The sequence below is a fragment of the Fukomys damarensis genome, unplaced genomic scaffold (genome assembly GCF_012274545.1).
Source record: "Fukomys damarensis isolate Sample0158 unplaced genomic scaffold, DMR_v1.0_HiC HiC_scaffold_24, whole genome shotgun sequence".
Lineage (NCBI taxonomy): Eukaryota > Metazoa > Chordata > Mammalia > Rodentia > Bathyergidae > Fukomys > Fukomys damarensis.
Genome location: NW_022900936.1, coordinates 24,521,172 through 24,536,960, shown reverse-complemented (window position 1 = coordinate 24,536,960; position 15,789 = coordinate 24,521,172). Strand labels below are relative to the sequence as shown.

Sequence of the window (15,789 nt, the reverse complement as noted above, 5' to 3'; positions counted from 1 at the left end):
CAGGTAAGAAAATATTATTGTCTATAATATTATCTATATTATCTATAAAATATTATCTATAATATTATTGTCTATAATAACAAATCAATTTAGAATAGGGAGCCATGTGTTAAAGTAAAAAGAGAAATTTTTTCTTTCTTTGGTCTGCCTAGAAAACATATTTTATAACGGACAACTGGATGGTTTCTTTGATATCCAGCTAGTCATTTTATTGATTAGTTTTGCCAGCTTGGTAGCATATTTGCTTTGTCTCCATGCTTTCTCTCATTGATTTGTAAATGGCTTATGACCAGAATCCTAGCCTATGATTCTTTAATCTCTCTTCATCAAGGAAAGACATGTAGAATGAAGTAGGTACAATAAATGTTCAGCATGGATCATTCTTTCAGCAGAATTATAGTTTCATTGAAGGGAGCAGAATGAGTGTTCCACTCTGTCTATTTCTTTTCAGTCTTGGAAGGTGCAAAGAGTTAAATAATTTAATGTTATGAAATAAATATGAAGCCAGGAGATGAATGTTTTACCCTTAGTTCTGCCATGAGCTAGCTAAGTGACTTTGCTTTGCTTATCTGTAGAATGAGGCAGCTGGACCAGTCGACTTTTGAATTTCCTTCTAGACTAAGACCATTAAGTCTCAATGAAAAGTGCAAGAATTTCTTGATAGCAGTTCTGTGTGCCAGATTACTTCTTTATGAAATCCCTTACACGTGGAACTTGCGTCACTCTGCGCTAAAATTTTATCTCACCCACAAAATGAGAGTCTTAGTACCTATATTTTTAATGATATAAAAAATGTTACTAAATCTGAAATTATTTACATTTAGTTTTGTTTTCGTTAGTTGTTTCACTTCATTTTATAAATACGGGGTTGTTTTCCTTGTTGGTTTTCACTCGTATCAGCTGTCAGTAGTAAAACTATTAAATTGGTTAATAGTTCTGAACAATAAAGACTTAATCACTACATTCATGCTCCACAGAGCGCAAAAATGCTCAATACACATATAATGCTTTTATTCTAATGTTCAAGTGTCCCTTGTCACTGCCAGTGTTGCCAGCCTCATCTCCGTGCCAGGAGGAAAAAGATGATGCCTTGCCACCCTATGTGGTTGTCTGGCAAATAGACCACTGACAGTCATTATTGGCAACTTTAAAGAAGACCCACTATTTTAAAATTTTCTTATATTTTATTATGTCATCTATTTTCTACTTCTTTTGCAGGATGTCTTTAAAGATTGTATACAGAGAAAATTTTATTCACCTATAAAGGTAGGAAAACAATTTTCTGATTATATATTAGATTTGTTTTAATAGTTTCAAAATTTACTTCCTTTATCCATAGTGATAGAATTGGTGATGCTTATTCTAAGTGGAAGGTATATTGCATCTACTTGCTAAATTTGAAATCATCCAATACAAAGTGTCTGTCATTTGGAAATTTTCCTCTATGCCATTACAGTTTGCAATTTATTATAGATATGATTTACATATATATATATATATATACACACACATATATACTTTATGATATTTTAGTAGATTGAAATATAATATATAGTTTCATGCTCAGCAGGGTAATTTAATATATTATGTATATTGTTAGAAAGTGAGATTATTTATAATAATTTTATATTTTTCTTGTTATTCTAAACTTATAATTTTAAACCACTTATTCAAATAATCATACATATAATTATGACAATAATTTAAGAATATAAATGTTAATTTGGAGGAATTTGCTTTAGTACTTGCTTTACTCAAAAGTGAAGAGAACGTGTCCCTTTTTCTTGGTTAGAGTATATATGAAGATAAACTTAGAATTTTTATTCCAGTAAATACTTTTCTGATAATAACTTAACTGTAGTTATTTCAAATGAAATTGTGTAACTGTGGTGAATCATATGGAAATTGTTCAGATGCACATTAATCCCCTCATCCCAGCCCCTGTCCCTATGTACAAATACTTTATTTCCATTTTTTCCTTTTCTTATATTTTTTTCTTTTCCCTTCTTTCCTTTCCCCTACCCTTCCCACTTCCCCTACACCTTTAGCCCTTTTCTTCCTATTTCACATGGTCAATTATATCACTAGGATCTTATGTACCATTATTGTTTTTCACACCAGAGAAACTATTAGGTATTTATACATGGGTGACTTATTTATTTCGCTTAGGAGTATACACTCAATATGTGCTTGTCTTTTTTATTTGCAATATCTAAAGAAACAAAGTATTATAGTAAATGAAAAATGATTGTGTCCCTCAAAATTAGCTACTGCTAAAGTTTTAGTGTTTTCAGATTCCATCTTCATATATAAAACATCAGGATCATTATGCTCACATAATGGTTTCATATTACATACACAAGTCTGCTTTTTATTATTTTAATTATAAATATTCCTCTGTCAACATATTATCAATTTCTTCCTCTTAATAGCTATACATTAGATGATCTTGAGTATGTCATGACTTATTTAATAGGCTTTTCAAACTTCTTTTAAAAAATAGAACTTTAGGGCCAGGGATTTAATTCAGTGCCATCGTGCCTGTCTTACAAGCATAAAATCCTGAGTTCAATCCCTAATAACAAAATAAAAAAGAAAAAAACTTTAAAATAGACAAAAAGAGATTTTTCTTAATTATACTTAGGGCAGACATACAAAAATAATAATTCCCATTTGTACACGCAATCAAGAAGCCCTCTTTCAATGCTTTATTTTACTCTAAAACATTTCATGGCACTTAATGATATTTATTTATAGTTGTTTACATGTCTCTCTTTCCTAGTGGAATTGACAATCTTAAGCTAGAAATAATAGCCTTACTTTAAGTAAGTTTTGACAGAATCATAAAGAAATTTATAAGGATAGCATAGAAAACTTTTTCTTCTGACCCTTTTGTAAGTCACCAATTAATTATCCCTACCCTCAGCTTCTTTGGGCTGTATCTCCTACAATCAATGGCATTTTCCCTGTGAGCACAATAAAATTGGCAATATCAGGTGATGAAGACTGAATTGTGTTCCATATTCTTCCATTCATATGTTGAATTTCCAACACCAGGTTAAAATGTGGGGGTCTATGAGAGGTAATTGGATATATATGAAATTATGCCTTTATTATAAAAGTCACCAGACAGCTAGCTTCCTCACTTTCTACAAGGTGAGGTTATAGCAAGAAGGGTATCATTTGCAACCCAGCAAGAGAGCCCAGCCTGAGGAATCTAATCTGTTGGTTCCTTGATCATGGACTTTATACCTCCCAAACTGTGAGAAATCAATTGCAGATAAGGGCATTGTATGAATGGCAGTCCAAGTTGACTGGGCATCCATACATTGCTGCCATCTTATTTTCACATTCTCTTCAAATTCTATCCTTGAATGTACTTTAGAATGTACAAATTTGTTTCCAAATGAAGCGACTTGTTTATTGTTTATAGTTGTATTTTGTTAGCCTCTATTGTTGGGCAAAAGTTCCACAGACATTTCTTGACTTTCATAATGTAGAATTTTTAAAAATTGTATTTATTTTGTAGAATGGATTTAATTTGAATCTTATGCTGAAATCATATTTTACGTAGAGTTGCATCCTAGCATTTGGAAAGTGTTAGGCATGGAGATGATGGTCAATAAATGCTAACTGGGCAAAGAATTACTGCTGGAAAATGCTATGAAACTCAGACACTGACTCAGTAACCTAATGTTGATAACAAATTATTTTAAGATAAACATTTAAAATAGGGAGGAAAAGAAACAGACTCTAATATCCAGGCTAATTTGCTTATTCAGCTTGCATACACTAGTCATTGTGTAAGTTAATGCTAGTTCTTTTAAAGCAGTGCTTCTCAAATCATTATGGACAGACGGCTTTCAGTTCAAACATGGTTTTTAGTTCATAGTAACATAACGGAAATTGGAAATATGAATTTAGGAAATTTTTTTAGCATTTTTATTTTATCTTTGCTGAATTACACACATCTAAAGTGGTATATGTCTTATTATTCTCTGATTATTAATTTGCACTATGTATATTTTTTATATTTTTTATTTTTGTTTTTGGTACTGGGGATTGAACGTGGATCCTTGCACTTGCAAGGCAGGCCATGGAACCACTGAGCTAAATCCCCTGCATTTTGCACTATACATTAATATTGATCCATAATTTAAAATGTTCAAAAATTACAATCATTTACCATATTTTATGATTCTTTTTCATTGCTTTGAGGGGATCAGAGTAGAAATGTGTATAATAAGCACATAGAGCTGGATTGCCTTTCATCACTTTTTAATTGTAAAATGAGAAGTATATGCTAAAGGCTTGTCTAATTTTTTTTAATGATGTTTCTGAGGAGCTTGAGAAGTTCTCTTAGGTCCAACACAAAGGTATATTCCATCACTAGGAGCCTGAAATGACTGTATGAGATTATAATTCTAATATAGGGTAACCTTAATTCCTCCTGAATCTGATTTCACTGCAAACCAAAACAATGGTTTTAGTAACACTCCCCTCTATAGAGCATTCTCTTGTTTGCCTTTCCTTTCCTGAATTCATGATTTTAATTAACCACTAGAAACTCAGAATTTCCACTGAGGGAAGAACACAATAAGTGCCTCTTAAAAAGTCAGTGGTCAATGGTCTAATTCTCACTTCTATTTGAAAGAGCCTAAATATAGCTTTTCAAATATTCTGGTCAAGAGGGAACAGACATAGAAAAAGAAAAAGAAAAAAAGAATGAGGGAAATAATAGAGTGAACATACAAAAAACTCTCGGGAAAACTGAGAAGAAAAAAATGTATTGCTTTAAATATAATTTATATTAGAAGCATTCAATCTCAGTAACAACTGTACAAAATGTATTTGTGAATCAACAAATTTATGAACCAGACATGAGGATTTTGAGTCAGACCAGATTCAGGAGATGAAGACAAGAGTAAAACAACTAGAACTTGTCCTAGAATGACAGCAGTGTTTTGAGATATGGTAGAAACAAGTATGATTTCAATATGACTGACCTGGGTACCTACTAGAATATCTGAAAAGGAAAGGTGACAGACTAGTTTCCAAGCCTTCTAGTGGAGGAAATGATGCCCATAAATGATCATGTTGAAGATTAAACTAATTGAAAAAATAGAATGAGGAAAAAGTGCAACTTGAAAATTAGTTTTCAGCCTAGAGACTAGTATATTGCTGGTGTTTAGCAAATTTTTATTCAATACATGAATGATTTACTTAGAAGCAGCTTATTAACCAAAGGTAGAAGTGCTAGACCAAAACATTGAAGCATAAAATCTCCTCATGAATGAAAGGGAGAGAACTCTCCCTATTAGAACATTAAAAAGCATGTAATGAAGAAGCTGACCTGAGAATAGAAACCTGAGTCTAGACCAGTAATGGAGATGGTTGTGTACAACACAAAATTTCCTGGCTGTGTTTATGGGTAGCAGGAACAAGAGTATGATCAGAATTGTAGCTTGATTGTAAATGATGAGGTACAGGGAGGCAGGACAGACATGAGGATACGAATTAGGGTGCTTTTTCACTGCTCTTGGCAAGAACGATGAAGACAAATAGAGCAATAAAGGTAGGCATGAAGAATGGAAAGATTCAGGGATCATTTGAAACATGGAATCAATGGAACTTCTCACTCTTTGATTGTGTAGTACGGTGGGGGGGTATCACGGTGTGAAAAGGAAGGATGAAAGCTTGCACAATTACAACATTTTGCGACTTGTGTTCCTGAGTGGATGACAGACTTCTAAATTAAGCCCAGGTATATGAGAGGACAACTAAGTATGTGGAAAGTGGGGAGAAACATAAAATGGAATCCAGATTTAGACATAAAACTTGAGATGCCTCTTGAGGAAGAGAAAAAGCCAAAACCAGAGAAATGTGTGTATTTTTTTTTTTGATTCAGGGATCATTTGAAACATGGAATCAATGGAACTTCTCACTCTTTGATTGTGTAGTACGGTGGGGGGGTATCACGGTGTGAAAAGGAAGGATGAAAGCTTGCACAATTACAACATTTTGCGACTTGTGTTCCTGAGTGGATGACAGACTTCTAAATTAAGCCCAGGTATATGAGAGGACAACTAAGTATGTGGAAAGTGGGGAGAAACATAAAATGGAATCCAGATTTAGACATAAAACTTGAGATGCCTCTTGAGGAAGAGAAAAAGCCAAAACCAGAGAAATGTGTGTATGTTTTTTTTTTTTAAAAACCTATACACATATAGCAAGAATTCTCTGTGGCAATTCTGCCTGCAAAAAAAATGTATTAACTTATCACTGTCAAATTAATATATTGATGAATATATCATTTGAAGTTTTAGTAATTTAATCTATATTTCTAAGTGAACCGCAGAGGAGAATGCTGTAGTTTAAAACTGGTACCAAATTTGTGAGAGCATCACATGTCTCTACCACAAAAGCAAGTAGGAAGACTGTGCCAGTTACATGCCTCAACCTGTTTTGGTTTCACTTACCTGGATTATTGAGGCAGAAACAACCTCTGTGCCTGATTTACTCTTGTAATCATCTCAATTTCCGGCTTTGCCTTGCTCTGAGTATATTTCCTTGTGATACTAATATTAGAGAAAGGAAAATTCATTTCCTATTTTCATTGTTCTGTAAAAATTTTTAAATTTACAATGCACAGAACTAACATTTTCTAAGCCTCTGTATCTAAATAGCATGCAGAGTAAAAGGAAAGTAATCAACCAGTATTCATCTCATTGTTATCATTGGACAGGTCAGTTAGCTCTTAATCTTTTTCTGTAACAAACCTCTGTGACTGGGTCTTATGAGTAACAACCTTTGAGCATCCCCTAGCTTAAGATACTCAAAAAGACCAAATACACTCTTGAACTTTCCATATGTTTGAGTCAGTCTTGTGAAGGTTAAGCTCCAGTTAATCAAGTAACTGCAAAGAAGCTCAAATTGGAATAGGTGGGAGGAGATAATTTATACAACTGCCCTCTAACCAAAATCTAAGCTTTTCTGTATATTAGCACTAAACCTTGGGATTTTATGTAGGTGAAGATGTTAACAACATGGTCATTGTTTTATCACTAGTATGTCACTCATGATAATTAGTAATTCTTTAAACTTGAAATGGACAATGGAAAAGCCAGAATAGTAAAGTAGCATATAAATTACAACTGTCTTAAAATATATTTTTAGATTATCTTTATGAAGTAGAGATAAACAAAATTTATGAGATGCTCTTCTGCCTTCTCTAAAAGTTAATAAAAGTTTATGTCATGTTTTGGTAGTCAGTTGCACTTAAGTATCAATAATCTGTAGAATCCAATGTATAAAATCCAACATATATAAACCCAATTTTATACACCAGCCTCATTTAATGGTCTAAATTCATAGTGCATGTAAATAGCCACCCATTATTTATTTTTATATATTCATGTGTTCTTTTCCTTATAGATTTAATAAATCATCATTATTTCCTTCCTCTCTCTTTCTCTACCCACTCTTTCCTTTCTTTCTTGATGGTCATAAAGATTAAATTCAGGACCTTCCCACTGAGCTACATCACCAGTCTGTTTTTTTTTTTTTTAATTGAAGACAGAGTCTCACTATGTCAGCAAGTTGCCAGAAGTTGTGATCCTCCTGCTTCAGCCTCCCAGAGTGCTGAGATTACAGGTGTATACCACCATGCCCAGACTGATTCTACAATATGTTGATACTATACTTACTATACTAGACTTTGGAAACTCAATAGTCATGAATCACATTATCTTTTCTCAGAGAGATGCTCACCAATCTGAAACCATAGAAGAGAATCCCCTATTCCTAACCTAGGGCAAAAACTTCAGTTGTGAGTTCTAAGAGAAGATGATAAAAAAGAAATTTCAAAAGTTAGGAACACTTATTAAATGGATAATGTAGCTCCAGGAAGCATGTGGAAACAGTTCTGTGGAGGATATCATTCTTGAGGACTAATAATATGGTGTGTTTAGAACATAGGGAATAGGTGAGGGGAAAGCAGGATCAATTTGTGTGTGGCATATTACACGAGCTTTGCATGTAGTGTTAACAACTTTGAAAAAAGTTTTAAATGTAGTTAAGAATGAATGAGTAAATTTGAAAGTTGGAATGCATGGATCAGAATTACACTTCAGTCTAGTCTCTGGACATTTTTGCAATTGTGAAAGCAAGAATGGTCAAGGAAAAGGAGAATTTTGCAAGATGTATTTCTGATATCATATTAACAGAACTTCACTATTCATATGTAGAAAGTTAACACTAGATGGAAATCTTGGATCACTTCCAAAGGTTTGCAATAAACCCTGTGTAGTAAAAGTGCTGTTCACTGACTACAAAAAATAACAACCCTGAAGGAAAGACAATAAGTTCAATTGTGAATATGTTGAGAGGTTTATATTCAAGTAATTACGTAAGTATTAAGGTGCATATTTAAGTAATTATGTAAGTAGACTAATGAACAGACAGATCTATCTCTTAAGAAAGAAATGTAGGCTAAGGTAGTGATCTGAATATATTCAGTATAAAAATGTAGTAGAAGTTAATTCATTGATGCAAATAAGATAATCCAGCACAATGTTTTATGGCAGGGAGTAAGTGGAGTGTGAAACCATGGTGAGACGTGCATTACATGAAATAATAAACACAACATTGATGTGATGAAAGCCTCACTGTGAATCTTAATGTTTTTAATATTATTGTGAAATAATTTATTTAGTAGATGTCTTCTATTTTGAAAGACAAGGATTTGAGTTCTGGAAAAACAATCTTTCCTAAATAAAAGAAAGAACACCAAGCCTGATATATATTACATTTCTATAAATCTTAGTGTTTTTTACAATGCACTTTACATTTTCACTCACAAAAATTTGAACGATTTCAACTATGATCATCTCAGTACTCAGGGTTCCCTGTTATTTTTATCAGGTTTTTCCTCTTTTGCTTTTTTTTTCTTTTTATTCAGTTTATTGGTGCATTTTAGGTATACAGTACAGTTACATTCATTACTGGGACCTTGTATCTCTACATGACAGGTCTTGGTTCTCATTATTTCCCCTTGTCCCTGCCCTCCCTTCACTCCTCCTCCCCTCCCCATTTACAAACACTTTATTTTCATTTTTTCATATTTTTCCCTTATTCCCTTTCCCCTACCCTTCCCACTTTCCCTACACCTTTCACCCTCTTCCTATTTCACATTGTTAATTATCTCATTATTTCTTTTGTTTTTATGGTTTTGTAGAATCCAACTCATTTGAAGAGCAACCTTTTCAAATGTGATGTTTTCAGAGATCTAACTCAGCCACGACAATATTTTCCTGCTTTAGCTCATAAGAATGTTGACAATGTAAGAGACGAATGGAAGTAAAAATAAATTAAGTATTTGGTATTAATAATATATTGTTCAACTCCTAGTATGTTAAACCTTCATATAGTCAGCATAATTGAGAAGAATGGTTTAATTTTTCTACACTGTAAAACAAAGTTGAAATAATATTAAATGACAACAGGTAAAAGTCTGAGATTTTTTTTTCCTTTTCTGAGAATTAAATGAGTTTAAGTAGCTATAATTTTTTTTTTTTTTTTTGGTACCGGGGATTGAACTCAGGTCCTTGTGCTTGCAAGGCAGGCCACTGAACCGCTGAGCTAAATCCCCGGCCGCTATTAAATCTTATAAAATACATTTTAGGACAATATTTTAAGCAAATATTTGATTTAATTAGATCCATAAGCATCAGTGCAATCTCTGTGGAATCAATATTAGTAAAAAGAAGGAGGTTGAACATTACAAAGAAAATCAGTTCCATAGTATTGAAAGTTTTAGGATTCATTATTGTTCAGGTTTTACTATATTGTATCATCATAATATTACTTAAGGATATCTATGAACTTTTGCCAAGCTAGATAAAATTACCTAATTTGATAATAGCTTTTTCTGAAACTGTTGTCAGAAAATTTATATTCTATTTTCATTAAATATCACAGTTGTCATTTTATCAGTACATATATGAAGTATATAATAATTGCACTTATGGGAAGTTGGTACATATCAATAATACATTTTAATTTTTTTCTTTTCTATGCCCTCTGACTCCCCTTGTGGATGCACCTGGAGACCATTTTAAGTGAAGTAATTTGGACACATGAGTTTAAATATCGAATGGTTTCTCTTATATGAAAAACTCAACACACACATCTGTGTGTGAGAGAGAAGATAAATAAAGTAAACCTAGTTGCCCTCCAAGCTCTTAAACCATTATATGTTATTTTGAGTATAGTTGAGTAAGGATGAGAACAAGGTGGGCCAATGTGATTGCAGGAATATCTAAGGTTATGGATAATTTTGTCATCAAGCCTGGTATTTTCATGAGTTTCTTGATGTGATATATAATTAAAAGAAATGTTGACTTATTAAATATCACACCAAATTACTTTTGTCAAGAAATTTGTATATTATTCTTATACAGTTTTAGTTTAATATTTAATAGTAAATTACTCCTTATATTCAATTGCTAACATATTTTTCCAGCTTAGAATTTCTTGAGCAAATTTTTCAACTTTATAGTTTTTGTTACAGGAGCATAATATGAATGTGTTTGGCCTAAAATAAGGAATTTATGTATTCATAAAGGAAATGGAAAAATTTAAAACACTTTTAACAATAAATTGCATTAAGAATGTTCTCTCCAAGGCTGGGGATTTAGCTCAGTGGTGCCGCCACCTGCCTCATAAGTGCCAGGTCCGGAGTTTGATCCCTGGTACCAAAAAAGAAACAAAGAAAGAAAGAATGTTCTCTTCATGACAATTCAACTACTCATATTATAGAGAAATAAATTAGATATATGAATTTGAAATATTTTTTCTGGTTATATTAACCTAATAAATTCATAAGTCTTCTAAATTTATTGTCTTCCAACATTGGAAACTCTTGATATTTCAAATGTTAATTAGAAAAGCATAACAAATTTGTAATTTGTCATCTTGAGGTTTCTTTTACTTTTTTTTTTTTTCATGATACCAGTCCCTAATTCAATCCCTTGTGCTTGCAAGGCACGCAGTGGAACCAGAGCCAAATCCTTGGCACCTACACTTTTAATAATAGTACATGTCTGCAGTACATAGTGATTGCAATCTTTGGGGGGAACTGGTACATCTACATAATACATCTCAATATCTCAATTTCTTTCCTTTTCTCCCTTCTTCACCACTTCCATTTCTTTTGACCAATATTAAATTCATTTATTTGTCATATGAGTGCTTATAAGATTGTTTATCATACATACAGATTAACAACCAAAGAGTGACTTCTGTGTTTTGAAAGTATTAATTACAAGCAGAAGTGCTATAATTTGTGATTTTAGGTTGTTACTTCTTTAAAAGCCTATAAAACCTTTAGACGAATTCTGGTAAGAGCTCATTTCTACAATTGTAAGTCACATTTAAAATAATACACAGACAAAATAATATATTGAGTATTTTACAAAAGGAGAAAAGACTTTCAAAACAATTAAATGTATGCATTACCCATTAGTGCAGTTTAACAAGATTTGATCACCTCAGAGGTATATGGCATTGTTACTGATCATAGAATTTGAAAATCTTTGCTAGCTTATTTGGTTTAAAATAATACCAAAAAAAATCAGAAACAAAATAATATCTGTACATGTACATGTATGGCAAGATATTTTGTTCTTATTAATATATTTATGTGATTTTTTAAATAATTGAATTTATTGGTACATTTTAGTGATACAGTTACATTCATTGTTGGGATCTTGTACCTCTACATGACGGGACTTGGTTCTCATTTTTCCCCTGGTCCCTGCCCTCCCTTCACCCCCGGTCCCCTCCCCATTTACAAACACTTTATTTCCATCTTTTCATTTTCTCACATTTTCTTTTTCCTTATTACCCTTCCTTTACCCATCCCACCTTCCCTATACCTTTAGCCCCTTGCTTCCCATTTCAAAATGTCAGTTATCTCATTAAGATTTCAGGTACTATTACAGTTTATTCACAGCAGAGAAACTATTCTGTAGTTACACATGTGACTTATTTATTTCATTTAGGAGTATATCCTTGATATGTATCCATTTTCCTATTAATGAATCCAATTTCTCATTCTTTATGGATGAGTAATATTCCATTTTATAGAAAAACAACATCTTATAAGGCACACATGTGTAAATATCAAATAGTTTCTCTGGTGTGAATAATCTGCAATAATACATAAAATCCTAATAAGATTACTGACATTGAGAAATGGGAAGAAAGGAGCTAAAAGTGTAGGGAAGGTGGGATGGGTAGGGGAAGGGTAATAAGGGAAAAGAAAAAAGTATGAGATGATGAAAAGATGGAAATAAAGTGGTTATAGATGGGGAGGGGAGGAGGGGGTAAAGGGAGGGCAGGGACAAGGGGAAAAAGTGAGAAGCAAGACCTGTCGTGTAGAGGTACAAGATCCCAACAGTGAATGTAACTGTACTCTATACCTAAAATATACAAATAAACTCAGTTAAAGCTGAAAAAAAACAAAAAGAAAAACAACATCTTCTTTATCCAGTCTCCAACTGATGGCCAAATGGGCTATTTCCAAGTTTTAGCTATTACAAACTGTGCCGCTATAAACATGGGTGTGCATACATCACTGTGATATGATTCTTTTAGTTCTTTTGGAAAGATACCCAGCAGAGGGATGGCTGGGTCAAATGGAACCTCCAGTCACAGCTCTTTGAGGTATCTCCATATTGATTTCCATAGTGCTTGCATCAGCCTGTACTCCCATCAACAATGGATAAATGTTCCTTTCTCCCACAACCGCGCCAACATTTGTTATTGTTTGATTTCTTGATAGCAGCCATTCTTTGTGGAGGTTAGGTGGAATCTCAGTGTTGTTTTCATCTGCATCTCTTGAATGACCAGTGATGTGGAACATTTTTTTCACATATTTACTTGCTGCTTTTACTTCTTTGTCTGAGAAATGTCTGTTCATTTCAGATGCCCATTTTTGAATTGGGTCTTTATATTTGGGGGGACTGGATGTTTTGAGTTCTTTATATATTCTAGATAGTAGTCCTTTGTCAGAGGAGCATCTGGTAAAATTTTTTTCCCACATTGTAGGTTGTCTCTTAGTTCTGTTGATGGTTTCTTTTGCAGGGCAGAAGCTTTTTAATAAGATGAGATTCCAGTTGTGATTCTATCTGCTAGTTCCCGTGCTACTGAGGATTTGTTCATAAAGTCTTTTCCTATGCCAGTATCTTCCAGAGTTCTGCCTAACTTATCTTCCAGCAAGTTTAACGTTTCTGTTTTAATATTTAGATCTTTCATCCACTTGGATTTTACTTTAGTGCATGGTGAAAGATAAGAGTCTAGTTTTAATCTTTTGCAGGTTGAGTTCCAGGTTTTCCAACACCATTTATTAAAGAGGCTATCCTTCCTCCACTGAGGATGGTCAGCTCCTTTGTCAAAGATGAGGTAGCTGAGTACATCTGAAGCTGTTTTTGTGTCTTCCAGTCTGTTCCACTGATCCTCAGGTCTGTTTCTTTGCCAGTACCATGATGTTTTTATCACAGTGGCTTTGTAGTATAGTTTCAAATTGGGAATAGTTATACCCGCTGCCATGTGTCTGTTGCCTAGGATGGCTCTTGATATTCTAGGTCTCTTATGGTTCCAAATGAATTTTTGGATTCTTTTTTCTAGTTCTGTGAAATATAGTGTTGGAATTTCCATTGGCATTGCATTGAATGTATATAGCAGTTTTGGTAGTATGGCCATTTTCACTATGTTGATTCTTCCTACCCAGGAGCAGGGGATATCTTTCCATTTTTTTTTATATCCTCATCTATTTCCTTTTTCAGAGTGCTATAGTTTTCAGTGTAGAGGTCTTATGTTTCTTTTGTTAGATTTATTCCTAGATACTTCATTTTTTTTGATGCTATTGTGAAAGGAATTGTTTCCCTACTTTCTCTCTCAGTGATATTTATGTGATTTTTGAACAAAGAGCAAAAACTAAGTGGTATGTAGTGTGTGAGTTTTATTTCTACATTTTTGAGATTCCCAGAAATTAGGCTACTTCTATGTCTTCTCAAGAGCATGAGACCTGTACTACATAAATGTATAAAAATTTGAAAGTTTCAATATAAAATAGTTTTACCTTTTATATTATTAAGTAACAAATATTGATCTTTAAGGCAAACATTTGCTATATATTTTTATTTTAAGAAGAGCAGAGTTTTACAGATTCAGAATTAGGGATAGAATACTCTATTTTTTATTGCTTGTCGAAATGAACTACAATTGATCAATAGTTTTTGAGTGCTACTGTGTTTTAGTTCTGTTTTTATCATAGAAAAAGTTAATGAAATCATTAGTATAGTACTTCTGTTCAACTATATTTTAATAAAATTATGAGTATGCCTCTAAAACACATAAAAGAATCTTGAATCATAGAAAGCCATTAAGCAGAAAGCCTTAATAAGGATGTAGAATCTGAACAGCAATGCAGCATCATGAAGGTGGTAGTAATGAACAAGAAGCACTGGGATTACAATGTTGAAGACTATGTAGAATTTAATGAAATGAGAGTAAAAAGAGAGGGCATTTTGTATGGGTGGAATCTACTGAGTGAAAGAAGACAGTTTTCAGTGCGTGTAACCTTTAATGAGACAGTAGGAAAGTGCCTCTAGTGTCTCCCCTGGTGAGTCCCTGCGTAAACATTTACATGAGAATGGTGGGAAAAGTTTATGTATGGCTTTGATGAGTACAAAAAAAAGTTTGTGTTTGGGGTGGTCTGAAATGGGATCCAAGACTGATTTTTAAGCTGAGTTGTAATATAATGAATGCAGAATTTAAACTGGACTAATCCTCAAGTAGCATGCAGTAGAAGGTAATAGGGGGAGGGGGGAAAGTCTGCATGAACCTGGAGCTATGAGAATCCATAGGAAATGTTTCCAGTAATAAAGGTGTGAAGTAAGTGATAAGCTTTTAGCTTCATGTGGTGACAATTAGAGAAGAGTAAAAGTAGAGAATTCCTGAGGCATTTAATTTATAATAACATTGTCTATCTATATTTTAATCTTATAACTACCGGCACATGTTTGATCTCACAGTTGTTGGTTTAGTTCTGTAAGCAAAAAATTACCATTAATATATTTCTTATCTCTCAGTTAAAGACATTATTAAAAACCAAAATTGTCCTGTCTATAAAAAGATAATAGTGTATTGAATTATGGATCTACTAAAAGCATATATTTTCAATTATTTTCCAAAAGTGTCAGTAGCATTTGGTGAAATAGATTCTGTGTATCCCTATTATGAACAATAGTTGGTACATATGAGATTGTTGACAAGGGTTAGTGATCCATTTGATGACTTGGGACTGAAAGCTATATATCTGTCAAATAGAAGATATCTAGGACATAATGGTTATTATCCCTAATAGTGTTACTAATTCCATTTACTACGCAAATGAACCAACTTACCATGTGTAGTGAGAAAACTAAGCTAGCTGCCTGAAAGATGCCAAAATGTCAAACTAACAACATTCATTTTAGTTCTGTATCAATTAATGATTTTGTTTGGATTTACTAATTCTTTACATAATCAGAGTACAAGTTCTAAATTTAATGATAGCAAATTTCATGATGACATAATTTGAAATAAATCTGATGAAAGTGATCCAGAAAAACTTGAAATAGATTGCTTTTAATATGCTTTTTCCCCTTGGACATTTAGACAACTTTATAAGAAGTCTGTGTGTACTCATTAGGTTATTTTTGCCAGTTATATTTTCCTGAAAAG

The 15,789-nt window shown here is 32.9% G+C and overlaps 1 long non-coding RNA gene across 1 annotated transcript in view; it reads left to right on the top strand.

The window, feature by feature from the left end:
- Positions 1 to 15,789, top strand: part of LOC104877254 — a 184,987-nt gene that overhangs the window by 58,281 nt on the left and 110,917 nt on the right. The window contains exon 2 of the long non-coding RNA XR_004518781.1: positions 1,219 to 1,266. This is a non-coding gene — a long non-coding RNA (uncharacterized LOC104877254). The remainder of the gene's footprint in view (positions 1 to 1,218; positions 1,267 to 15,789) is intronic.